We start from the raw sequence: 13,009 nt of genomic DNA, 5'->3' as shown, positions 1-13,009 counted from the left end.
TCTCTCACTGTGTCTTTCTCTGTCAAATAAATAAATAAAATCTTTAAAAAAAAAAAAACCTGTAAATTATAAGGTTTATGAAGCATATCAGTCATCACTTAGGTGAATTTACTGCTCATACTTGTTACCCGTGGTTTTGTCACTTATTTTACCTCTGTCCTCTGTAATTCCTGTCTCTGACCCAGCTGTCACTATGGCCTTGGACAGGGTGCTTCCCCGTGTCTCTATCTCTCCCCCCATCTCTCTCTCTGTCTCTATCTCTCCCCATCTCTCTGTCTCTGGCTCTCTGTCTCTGTGTCTCTCGCCCTTCTCTGTGTCTGTCTCTATCTCTGTCTCCCCCACCTCCCCCCATGTCTCTCTCTTTCTGTCTCTCTCTCTCCCTCTGTGTCTCTGTCTCTCTCCCCCATCTCTCTGTCTCTGGCTCTCTGTCTCTGTGTCTACTTCCCTTCTCTGTGTCTGCCTCTGTCTCTCTGTCTCCCCTCTCCCCCTGTCTCTCTGTCTCTGTCTCTCTCTCTCCTGGCACCATGCTGCATGCTGAGTGCAAGGGCATGAACACAGTGGGCTGAGCCCAGCCCTCAAACAGCTTATCCCTGGAAGTTCTTCCAAGCAGTATCTCTGTCTGTCGGCTGGGGGTAGAGTATTTAAAAGTCATGCTGTCTTTATTTCCAAAACAGAAGAGAGAGCACCTACATGACAGTCCTTTTATCAACAGAAATAGATGCCAACTGCTATCTTTTTCTTAAGATATGTTCTTTTGGAAAAGGAGGCAGGTGAAGAAATATTCAAATCAGTAACAAAGGAGTCAAGCGGATCACTAGACTGTGGCAGCGGTGGGCATGGACCCTGTGGGCCACCAGCACCTACCAAGTGTTTACTTGGAGTAGTTTACTGGGCACAAGGCCCAGAGGCAGGAGAGATTCTAAACAGATCAGAAACTAGCTGCTACTTATAAGAATGTCATCACTAATACAGAAGGAAGAATCCCATCAAATTAAGTTTTTCTGAACTTGAGAAGTCCTTGGGGACACAATAAACAAATGAAAAAGGTAACACATGAGAATACTCACAGGAGAAAACCAAAAAGAACAAATCAATATGTACAAACCCTTGCTGATTTGGGCTAACTGAAAGGCCAATATTAATTAGTGAAAGGTCGGAAATATAGAACCTAACCTAAAAATATCTGTTCATTACTCTCAAGTTCACTTGGAAGCACACACCAACCTGCGCCTGCCAATAACAGGAATTGGAAACCAGTATGCCCAGTGACTTGCTGGATCTAGGAGAAGTTTCACTGAATCTGGGTTCTAGAGCAATCCAACAGCGCATGGAGAGAGTGTGGTGTGTCCCCAGCAAGAAGCCAGGGTCCAGACCTGGAACGAGGGGCTCCAACAGCAGGGTTCCAGGAACCTCACACGCCGCACAGAATGAACCAATGCCTTGAGGCAGGTGGGAGTCCAGGCCAGGAGGCCGAGGCTGGGTTCCAATCCCAGCTTCCTTCTTACCAGCTGCATAAATAAATGTGGGCGCGTGACCTGACTGCTCTTTGCCTCCACACCCTCCTCAGTGATGGCACGAGGGTGCTGAGTGAAGTCAGGCACTTCTTCCACCACACCTGCGACCACCACCTCTGTGAGGCCCTTGTAGCCGAGGCTGGACAAAGAGATCCAGCCAGAGCAGTGACTTTAGTAACCCCATGGGCCAGTGGTCCACAGTTGCCCTTGAGCCACCTGCAATCCTAAAGCCTCCACCATAGAACTGGACTCCCCCCACCCCTGCCTCCAGGGCACTCTCATCCAATCTCCTGGCAGAGTAAGCAACCCACGGTTATCCCAACCGGGGCAAAGCTGGCCCACGGTGCACCAGCTGCCCCCAAGTGGCTGGCCCCCAACAGAGGCTACCAGTCAGCAGTGGGGGTGGTATCTAAATGTGCCGTGGTGTGGGAGCCATGCTGACAGGTCGTGGCCTGGCCGTCACGCCCAGCACCTCGGCCACTCTATTTACGGCCCGTGCCAAAGCACCGGAGCCAAGCACAGAGGCTGGCTGATGCCCACGGGACAGGCCCCCTTCCTGACAGGTGCTGTGTCTCCAGCGTTGTGTTCTTGAGTGCCATCAGCATTTCACAAGGTGCTCACACGTGTTCCCCCTGCCATGCGATCACTGAAACCCTCTTCCTCCATGGATGTGCGGCCTGTCATCATCCTCCGGGTCCCTCACCCCAGAACTGCTCAGAAAAGAGGAAAGTTTGTTCACCAGCTCAGACTTCATTTGCCAGTTGTGATCCAATAGGTCACATATACCTCTCTACTGTTGGGTTTGCACCTGAGCCCCACACCTCAGCCTCCGAGAAGCCAGGGAGTAGAAAGAGTATGTCATGAAACCATGTGAAATTTCATCAGGTTACATTGTGTGGAGTGGCTTCCAGCAATATGAATGGAGTAGAAGATAAGCAAGCAGAGAGGATGTGAAGCACAAGCCACGTCTGATCTAGAAGTATAGAAGCTTAGAAATAAGAAAACCAAAAAGGCAAAAAAAAGTTAGTAATAGTCTTTTGGTACCATCCACTTCTCATAGCAGAAGCAGTCTATTTGTGGCCCTAGATGCAGCAGATGACCCTCATGTGCCATGAAAATTTGAGCATGTGACTGATTCCCCTTGCTCTTAATTCCATGCTCACCACGCTTACTATCTAAATATAATTTGGCCTCCGCGTGACTCAGCTTCAGGAGAATGCACTAGAGAGAATGTGATTTTCTTGTCCTTATGGCAATTACAGTCTTCATTATAAATTAATTAGGGCAATAGGATTTGATACATCAGACTCTTGTGAACTATGAGACTGAGTCAGCAGTCCCAGGGCCAATAACCACAAACAAGATTGACTTTTGAGACTGAAATGCTCTTGCTGTGAGCAGGGAGAGAAGTGGGAAGAGAAAAATTTTCAGGGATCCAAGTTACTAAGGTTTGAATGAGCCTGGAGGAAAGGGGCTAGTAAAATTGCATTATTTGATTTGATCTGTGTCAATGGACTGTTAAATCTTCGAAAACTGCAATTTATGGCATCCATAGAGAGTGACTCAGTCTGTCATTAGGTAAAAGCCTCCTTTGAACTTTGTAGGTAAGGCCCAAGAGGAGGTGATTTGCAGTATAAAATGACTCCAGATAAGAACTGTGTTGTGCGTGTGTGTGTGTGTAGAACACTGAACACAAGATCCACTCTCTTAGCAGATCCTTAAGTGTGCTCTGCAGCGTAGTTAACTATGGGCGCGCAGAGCTCTAGAGCCGATTCACCTGGCATGACTGAAACTTTCTACCCACGCAACAGCAGCTTCCATTTCCCTCTCCCCCAGCCCCTGGCGTCCACCAATCTACCCTCTGTTTCTGTACGTTTGACGACTTTAGATACTTCAGTAAGTGGATTTGTGCAGTACTGGTCCTGCTGTGTCTGGCTTATTTCAGTCAACGTCACACCCTCCAGGTTCATCCACGTCGTCCCAAATGGCAGGATTTCCTTCTTTTAGTGCTGAGTGACACCCCATTGCATGTATGGACTATCTTCTCTTCATCCATTCATCCGTCCATAGATATTTCGATTATTCCCGCATCTCAGCTATGGAGAACACAGCTGCAAACATGGGAGCCCTAATACCTCCTTGAGATCCTGATTTCAATTCTTTTGAACACCCAGCTGTGGAAGTGCTGAATCATACGGCAATTCTATTTTAATTTTTTGAGGAGCCTCCACATTGTTTCCTCAACGGCTTCACTATTTTACACACCCCAACAACGAACAAGGGTTTTAACTTCCCCATCTTCTCGCTAACACTTGTTATCTTTTGCTGTTTTTTGATGCTTGCCTTCCTAATTTGTACGAGATCCTCTCTCGTTGTGACATTGATTTGCATTTCCTGACAATGTTCCTGATGATTCCTGATGATATAGGACCGTTTCATATATGCTCTGGCCACTTGTATGTTTTCTTTGGAGAAATGTCAATTCAAGTCCTTTGCTCATTTTTAAATCATGTTATTTGGGGGTTCTTTTTGCTATTGAGTTGTTGGATATTCACCTGTTATCAGATCCATATGGTTTGTAAAATATCTCCCATTCCAGAGATTGCTTTTTCACTCTGCTGTTTCCTTTGCTGTGCAGAGGCTTTTTAGTTTGATATAGTCCCACTTGCCTATTTTTGCTTTTGTTGCCTATGTTTTTTGGTGATATATTCAAGAAACTTAATCATTGCCTAGACCAATGTCATGACGCTTTTCCCCTGTTTACTTGAAGAGTTTTATAGATTCAGGTCTTACATTTAAAGCTTTAATCCATATTGAGTTGATTTTTGCATATGGTGTAAGAGAAGGGGATAAAGAATTTCATTCTTTTGCATGGGGATATCCAGTCTTCCCAACACTGGATATTTTGTTGATGACCGATAATATGCTGGCCTCTCCCGGCCTTCAAGTGAGGCTTTTAGTCAGTGTTTTTACAACCTGAGAATATGCAAAAACAAGCCGGGAAGGAGTCAGAACTTATTATATGCAAAATACTACACATAAAAAATGGAAGGGGCATTCAAGAGCAGAGGGGAAAAGAAAACACACCCTGTGTAGGTGAAGAAGTGAGCATGAGCAGCATCATATTGGGATGTTTTATGTTGAGTCCTAGGGCCACAGGGCATCTGCCTTCAGAGTAGGATTTGTAATTCATAGAATAGCCATGGGAGCTTTAAATCCATCCCTTGATTTCACATTTCTTCCTTGGCCAAAAAAAAAAAGAAAGAAAGAAAGAAAAGAAAAACCAACTTATTTCCCAGGTCCTGATAAGAGGATTGAGGTTCTTTGGTAAGTAGAGATGTTCTGTCACTATTACAGAAAAGGGTCCATTTGCTAGGAAAATAACCACGCCCCTCTGCCATCTACAAGCATCCCACACTTCTGGGTGTTTGGGCATAAAGGGCTATTTAAGCAAGCAGTTCTATTGCTTTTAGGATATGAAGCAATAAACAACAGCTGTGATTATTTAAATGCTGAAGTGGAACTGAATCAGTTTAATTAATCACAAAAGACATTTACTGCAAGTAAGCTGCAGAGGCAAAGACATAACTGTGATTATACCAAATGGGGGAAACCAGAGAACGTTGCTCTTAACTTCCTTGGGAGTGGTTTGAAAATACAGATGTAACTGCCCTTCTCGTTTGCTCTGGTAATTTACTGTACATATTTCAGGAGTGTATTGAATGCAGTCAACAATGTTAACTGGTTAGGAATGAGTGCAAATCACAGAATTTCAACAAGGTAGAGGGTTTCTTCCTCTATAATTCAAAATGAAGAGTAGTTCCGAGACTTCTTAGGGAAGATGGAGAAAAATTATGATGGTTAAACTGACAGAGGATGAAGCAGAGAGAAAAGGGAATCCTCACTGTCAAGAGATTCTTAGAGAAAGTGTCTCATAGACGGAGCCTGTTTGGCTATTAGCTGTAGAGGTAGGATTGCCAGATAACTTAAAATTTCAAGGGAAAAACATGCTATGTGTTGCTTAACTGAAATTCAGATTTAACTGGGTGTTCTGTATTTTTTCTATGCTATACCTGGCAACCCAACTTAGAGGTCACTCAGTCTAACTGGATGACTCTTCCAATAAAATAATATTTCCTGAAAGAGTTGGTATAATGCGTATTTCAGCTAGTTCCAAGAGTAAAATGTATCACAAAACAAGAAGAGAAATCTCCTATGTCCAGGGTGAATTAAGTGCATCCTGTGGAGCAGTAAGTGGAGGGACCTTGGTGGAGTCACCTAATGTCCTCATGTCTCTCTTAGCAGGAGGATCTTATTATACTCAGGGTAATTATTACCTGGGTAGTCATTACCCCTGATGTAGGCAGCAGGTGAGGTGTTTACCTCTTATTCCTGGTCTTCATACTCTAACTCCATAAAACACAACCTAATTGCAAAAAGTCAGACTCGGACAATCTGGCCACCTGCCCCTGTGGGAGACAAGCAAGGATAGAGCAACAGAGAATTTAAGGTCACTCAGCATAAGCCGAGAAAGAGAAAGGAAGCTGGGTGCCACGAGAAAATGAGATCGTTCCCATGACATTTCAAAGATTCGGCCTTGCAGAGCATATGAGAAACGTCCTCTGTTAAAGCAGAGCAAACAGTTTGCTGTGGAAGCATGTGCAGAGAACATCAAGGCCCCTCTTCCTCTGGCCTACTGAGAAGCGGGAACTTGAGGCTTATGATTGGTCTCTTGATTCCCTCATAGCTTTGTAAGGAAATCTCCACCTGAGAATCAGAAGCTTAGGGCAGGGATCAGGCGACTACCCGATGTGACGATGTCACTTCTGCAAGAAGTCACGGGGGAAAAGCAATGGGCCTGCCTGCAAGAACCCACTCCCTCTGTGACCAGGGAACGTAATGGAGCTGTTCGGAGATGGGTTGCCAAATCCACAGTGAAAGCCAGTGAGGGCTGATGTTTAAGTTTATTTAACCAACTTCTGCTTCAGGAAATTGCTAAACATTTAAAATAGTCAGCCTCCTCACCATCAAATCCCAGAGTTTGTTAAGGAATCCTGCAGCTGCTGAACTCAAACTGGTCCCGCCCTGATGCTCCACAAGCAATACAGCATCCCTCTGACACATTCTGTACAGCTCATTTAATCCAAATACTGTCAGACATCGAGGACACCATGGAGATTGGCCCAGCCCAGCCCCACTGCAGCCCCCTACCCCCTCCTCCACCCTGGGAGAGCCAGGTGCCAGGCAGTGGGGGCTGGCTAAAAGAGCTAGTCTTAATAGAGTCACAGCGGGGTAGGGGTAAAGTGAAAATACATTATCTAAAGACAGGTAGCTTGGCTTATTTATGTAATGAAGGAAAAACAAAGAAATGTGCCTAACAGAGAACGTATGCTGAATGGCCGATTCTACTCACCTTACAAAGAAAAACACAGTCAAGGTTATAGCTGACTTGCTAGCCTTGACTTGTAATTCATTACAAGGGCCGTCCTTGACAAGGCTGGGATTCTTTGGCTCTGTCCATAAAAAGCCATCACTGTAGCCCTGGCTGTTGAGTGACGCATGGTCTCCCCTCCTCCACAGGGCTGGGGAGCTGCCCCCCAGTGAAGGATGCACTCCTGTGGGACACCAGCTAGAAGCTAGCCCTCTACTGCCCGTGCTGGTCAACATCGCCGGTCAACACCGCCGGTCAACACCGCCAATCCGCTGGCACAGCCCATCTGAGAGGCACCAGCTCGAACCTGCTGGCTGCAAACTGTTCACAGGGCCAGGAACACCTCTGACAGGCACTGCATCTGTGCTGCAGGTTTGAAAAAAAATTAGGGCAGAAGTAATTCTAAAAAATGCTTGCAGCAATTGCCATGGAGTTAGAACGCTGCGTGGATTCTGCCCCCTCCCTTCTTTCTTAATGCGGTCATTATGGAGCTAATGGTCTAATTAGAACATTCATGTCGCCCAGCACTGTGCCCTTCTGGCTTGAGAACTCCGGGTTTGCAAAGCCCTAACTTTCTAGAGTCTAACTCAGTGTTAAATGTAAAGAAGGGGTAGCACAAACTGGAGGCGTGAAGTCGGAAGGCAGCTCAGAGCACCACAGACGTTCCGGGGACAATCCCTGTGACCTTGGAAGAGGCAGCAAAGCCCCGTGTCCCTCACACCCTACAGCAGCAGTGCCTTGAGTCAATAAGCAGTGGACTTAGCGATGCGTCCTCCTGGGGAGGTGGCGGATGAGGCATCCATCATGTCGTTCTCTCAGCCTGTTCCAAGGAGCGAGCCTCAGAGAGCTGGAAGGCTACTTCCCAGGCGCATTAGGCATCTGTCCTGTGGCGAGGTACAGCTGTCACCCTGCACAAGGCCAAGGGGGGGCAGAGCGAAAGGCGGGTGCAGAGCACATACCTGGAGGCGAGGCAGGGCCTCGGCCTCAGAGCACAGAGACGCAAGGCTCTCCTCTGCTCTCCGGTGTTGGCGGGCTCAAAGTCAGCCCTGGGGCTCCAGCCAGGTCCAGGGAGGCAGTAATCAAGAACAAACACCCCTAGGGTGCCTGGGTGGCTCAGTCGGTTAAGCGTCTGCCTTCAGCTCAGGTCATGATCCCAGGGTCCTGGGATCGAGTCCCACATCGGGCTCCCTGCTCAGCGGGGAGTCTGCTTCTCCCTCTGCCTGCCGCTCCCCCTGCTTGTGCTCTCTCTGTGTCAAATAAATAAATATTAAAAAAAAAAAGAACAAACACCCCTAAACCACTCAGGGATGCTCCAGATGCTGATGCTACATTTAGGGAGTAACCCAGCCGAGTGAACCCACTTTGTTTTACAAATAATGTACTTACAGGCAATACAGAGGAACAACAGACAAGGAGGAAACGTACAAGCCACCCCTTCCCCTTGGCTCCATTTCCTGAGGATAACAGCCACCACTTTCATGTTTGTTTTTCCAGATTTTTCTATGCCGTCCAAGCATCCACACAAACATATATCTACATAATTAATGGATCCTTACTTTTTATACAAATGGTAACATGTCATAAATGCCATTCTGCATTTCTTCACTTCTTAGTTCCTGAATATTGTTTGAAGATACATCAATATATGGACGACATTTCAGTCGATGTTAAGTCAGTATAATTCACCTGTCTGAACAACAGCATTGCATCCCTGGAATGGATACACCTTCATTTATTTAATCAATCCCTTCGTGGTAGACCTTCAGGTTGGGTTGTTTCTGGACTTTTGTTCTTTACAAATGATGTTGTAATAGAAAATCTTCACACGTGCCTTTGACTTTTTGTGCAAGCATGTAGGTAGGTTAAATCCTGAGCCCTGGAATGTCTGGGTCAAAGGATAAGTGCATTTTAAATGCTGCTTGCATGTGCCAAATTGCTCTGCAAAGAGGTCATACCTCTTCACGTCTGCCCACGAGAGTGGCTGAGCTCACTATCGAAGAGGTACCTCTTCTGCAGCCAATAAAAGAGTCTGTATCAGTAAAACATACAAGAAAAGCCTTGAGAAGGTTCACAAACATACCCCTAACCAACAGCACCTGGCTAACTACCTGAATCACAGCTTAGACTGGACAAGGTCCAAGCAGAAGTAATCTCAAGCTAAATGACGCATTTTTCAGGGGAATGAGAGCTGGGCACAGGGAGAGTGTCCGCAGTCTAACCTCAGGGTGTGTTTGGTCTAGTGGGCTCGAGATTCCATGCTCCATCTTTTCAGCAATGATATGCTACTGGCGAGGTGACCCAATCATTAACCACCAATAAAGATGCTTGTTTAATGAGAGAACAATGCTATACATCGAATATGCATTGAGCATCACAAATATACCCAAGTTGCTCATTGCTTCCATTCCCAGGGAGATAATATCTTGCATGAAAAGTTTTTACTACCTTAAGTTGAAGGCCAAACAGGATAGAGACCTCATGGGGAAGGTTGCATTCCTACAGATCAACAAAGACAACAAAGGATTATTCTTTCATTTTCTTTAACTTTACTTTTGCCTTCAGAAAAGTAGGAACCGCTCTAATTAAAAAGTAAATAACATAAACTAAACTAAACTAAACTAAAATTCATGTCTAAATTTGAATCAGAAGACTATTTCCTCCTAATATGCTTAACTAGAAACGTAATTAATTTTGTACTGTACAGATAAGAAGCTGTCAAGCTGACATTTTATTCCCAAGATCTCTACCAAGCTGTCCAAAAAGGCAAAGAGTCATTATTTTATCCCCAGACCCATCAAGAGGCCCGTTATTTATTTCTTCAATCATTTCGAAAGCTGAATGCAAATGTTTTCTCCACCTGCTCCATCTAGCGGGTCACACAGACAATCACAGCTCTGATTGCTCCCTTGAGGCAAAGCCCCAGCATCAGAGAGCCATCTTCATCGGTGTAAAAATGACACCATTTGTTGAATTTTGATAAGTATTTAATAAGAAAAGTTACAATCTCAGGTTGAAATAACACCCACCATGAAAATGTGTTTGTATTTCCCTTGGAGAGAAGAGAAATGTTGTTGTCAAGATAGCAAGAAAAAAGACTGCCTTAAGCTTGTGTGGTAACCAGAGTTCCCTAAAGAATCAATCAAGAATGTCATCAGAAAGTGAATATAAGATAGTTGGCATGGTAACTGGGACACTGAGGCAGTTCTTTGTTGTCTGTGCTCACATTCATTTAGAACTCACGAATCATCATCCCAGGCAAGCAGGGGGAAATGCTAATTAATAAAATGCCATCCAAATATTATGCATTCCATAACCACCATGACTTATGCTAGCTCTACAAAGAGTGATGATTGGATAATTGCCCTGCTTTCTAATCTAATGAGATTACGATCATTGCTGCGATTCCACAACCAATGTGTTCACTATTGTCTCTGAACATAACAAAATGGGGCAGTTTGATAAACTCAAGCTACGTGGAAGAAGCAACAGGCTATGTTCCACTCAAAACTCCTGACGCAGTGGATCACAAATGAGATGCAAGCTTTAAGCACACAAGCAATCAAGCGTGCACAGCAGGAGTCTAATGATTCCCATAAATGGCAGTTTAATCAAATGCTTTATTCCTGCCTAGAGTGAACTCGTCCACAATTCACAGATCAAATTTCACCCAGTTGCATTTTCTACCTGGTGCAGCAAGATCTTCACTCTCTTGCCCACTCAAAGGTAAGGTCCCTATCAAGGTGCACCCCCTGGGGAGCTATTTTAAACAGGCAGCTGGAATCAGCCCCCAAATCAACACAATGAGGATGGACCAAAAGTAATTCCAGGTAAAAACCAAATGTAAAATGTCCCCCATAGCTCAGTTTCTAACACAGAAGGATCATGGCATCAAACACAGTCAAACTCAGGATCTGTTAGGACAGAAGATATTTCCTGTTTCAAAAGCATACAGACTACAAGCAAAAGGGCACCAGAAGATTAGACTGATGCCTGTATATTTTTTGTGTTAGTAAAACTGAAGTTTCTGAGGCCTCATATGACTAAGGCCACTTGTCCATAGTAACACAGGAAGATAACCAGAGGATGTGACTGGAAAATGCTCCTGAGCCATAGTATTGATCTGCTGGGGCCGCCCTAACAAAGTACCATGCACTAGGCAGCTTGAAGAGAACACACCTGTCTTATCACCCCGCTGGAGACTGGGAGCCCGAGAGCAAGGTGTCCATGGGACTGCTGCTTCTGAGGCCTCTCTTCCTGGCTTACAGATGGTTGTCTTCTTTCTGTGTCTTCACGTGACTCTCCTTTGTGTGTGTCTGTGTCCTAATCTCCCCTGATAAGGACAGCAGTCATGGTGGATTATGGCTGAAGGCGTTCAGGAGGTGCCAGTCTGGTGTGTGAATTATTTGGGGTTAAAGGTGATGGGAAACCAGCAGACACAGGAAAAGCTCTTTACCTCCCCCTAACTGCTTAAAATAAAGTATATGTTTCCCCTTTTGTAAAGGAAATTTCCATTAGTCAAGATATCAGTTTCAGAAGAAGGACTACTCCCAGAGATAATTTTGTTACTTGAGAGACTCTCATCTGCATAACCAGGTAAACTCTGTCATAATCTCCTCCCCACCCCAGGAACTCCAAACCCCCATTCCTTTCTGTAGCTCAGGGTGGCATGTGTCTCAGTCATCTGGCCGCCCGACTCGGAGTCTCATATTTTTGTGAAACTCCCATGCATATGTGTGTAATTAAACTGATTGTTTTCATCAGTTTATGTCAACTTAGTTCTTGGACCAGCCACAAGACCAAGAAGAGCAGAAGGAAGCCTTTTTCTTCCCCTGCAGGGCCCACCCATATGACCTCATTTTACCTTAGTTACCACTCCAAAACCTCTCTCCAAATACAGGCACATTCTATGGCCCTGGGGGTTAGGCTTTCAACACAGGAATTGGAGGGGACACAATTGAACATAGTAGGATATCATTTATGATACTATATGTATACTCATTCACTCACATGCCCTGGGAACCTGGAAAATGCGGGAGGGGAGCTAACTAAAGATAATGTGTGGAGAGGATCCCTCCCCAGGAAATGTGGGGTGTAGGCACAGACCATCTGTCTCTGAGAGAGTCCCAGAAAGAAGGCTCAGGGAGTCTGAGTGAAGGGTGTTAGCACCCTGTCCTCCGGTGCCTCAGATGAAGACGGGGAACAGAGAGATGAGGACCTTCTAAGACTCCATTGGAGTCTGGTTTCTCTCTGCCAAGAGGACCAGGACTCCCCCAGACACTCCCCTATCCCTTTTTGGGGAAATAGGAGTAAAGGCAAAATCTCCTCCCAACCCAGAAGCCCTCTCTGCGAAGGTAGAAAGGAAAGAAAACACTTTTATTACTGAATTAGCAGGAAACCACCACGTGGCATGCATCATAGGCAATCCGCTAAGAAATTGCAAAGACAGAAGGAAATCTCACCCAGAACACAGCCACGCAGATACAACACATTGCATACGTGTTCTCAAGGCAAACGATAACGAGCCCTCAAGTAGAGGACTTGACAGCACCATTTGTCACACAGAGTTCATCCCAGAGTCACCCGGTCCTAGGGTGACCATCTGTGTTCGTGTTTGCTCCCTTTTTTCAGAGGGGAAAAAAAACTTCTCATACCTTTATGACAGGAGGTAGCTTTGCAACTGGAGCAAACTGCCACAGGAGTTGGACTCCTAGCCTCCACCAGGAACTGGGAGATGGGGTGCTTCTTCCCTTCCTGGTGCTTGAGAAAGGCAATCTGGGTCCTAAAGCTCGCCAGAGACCTATCTAGTCCGCAAGAGGATTTATACACACTTCAAAGAGAGGAGAAAGAATTTACAATGACACGTTTTCTTTTTTTTTTTTTAAAGATTTTATCCACTTATTTGAGAGAGAGAGAACGAGAGACAGAGAGCACGAGAGGGAGGAGGGTCAGAGGGAGAAGCAGACTCCCTGCCGAGCAGGGAGCCCGATGCGGGACTCGATCCCGGGACTCCAGGATCGTGACCTGAGCCGAAGGCAGTCGCCCAACCGACTGAGCCACCCAGGCG

Source organism: Leptonychotes weddellii, chromosome 13 (assembly GCF_054177405.1).
Source record: "Leptonychotes weddellii isolate Sample4059 chromosome 13, ASM5417740v2, whole genome shotgun sequence".
NCBI lineage: Eukaryota > Metazoa > Chordata > Mammalia > Carnivora > Phocidae > Leptonychotes > Leptonychotes weddellii.
This window is presented reverse-complemented; position numbering follows the sequence as displayed.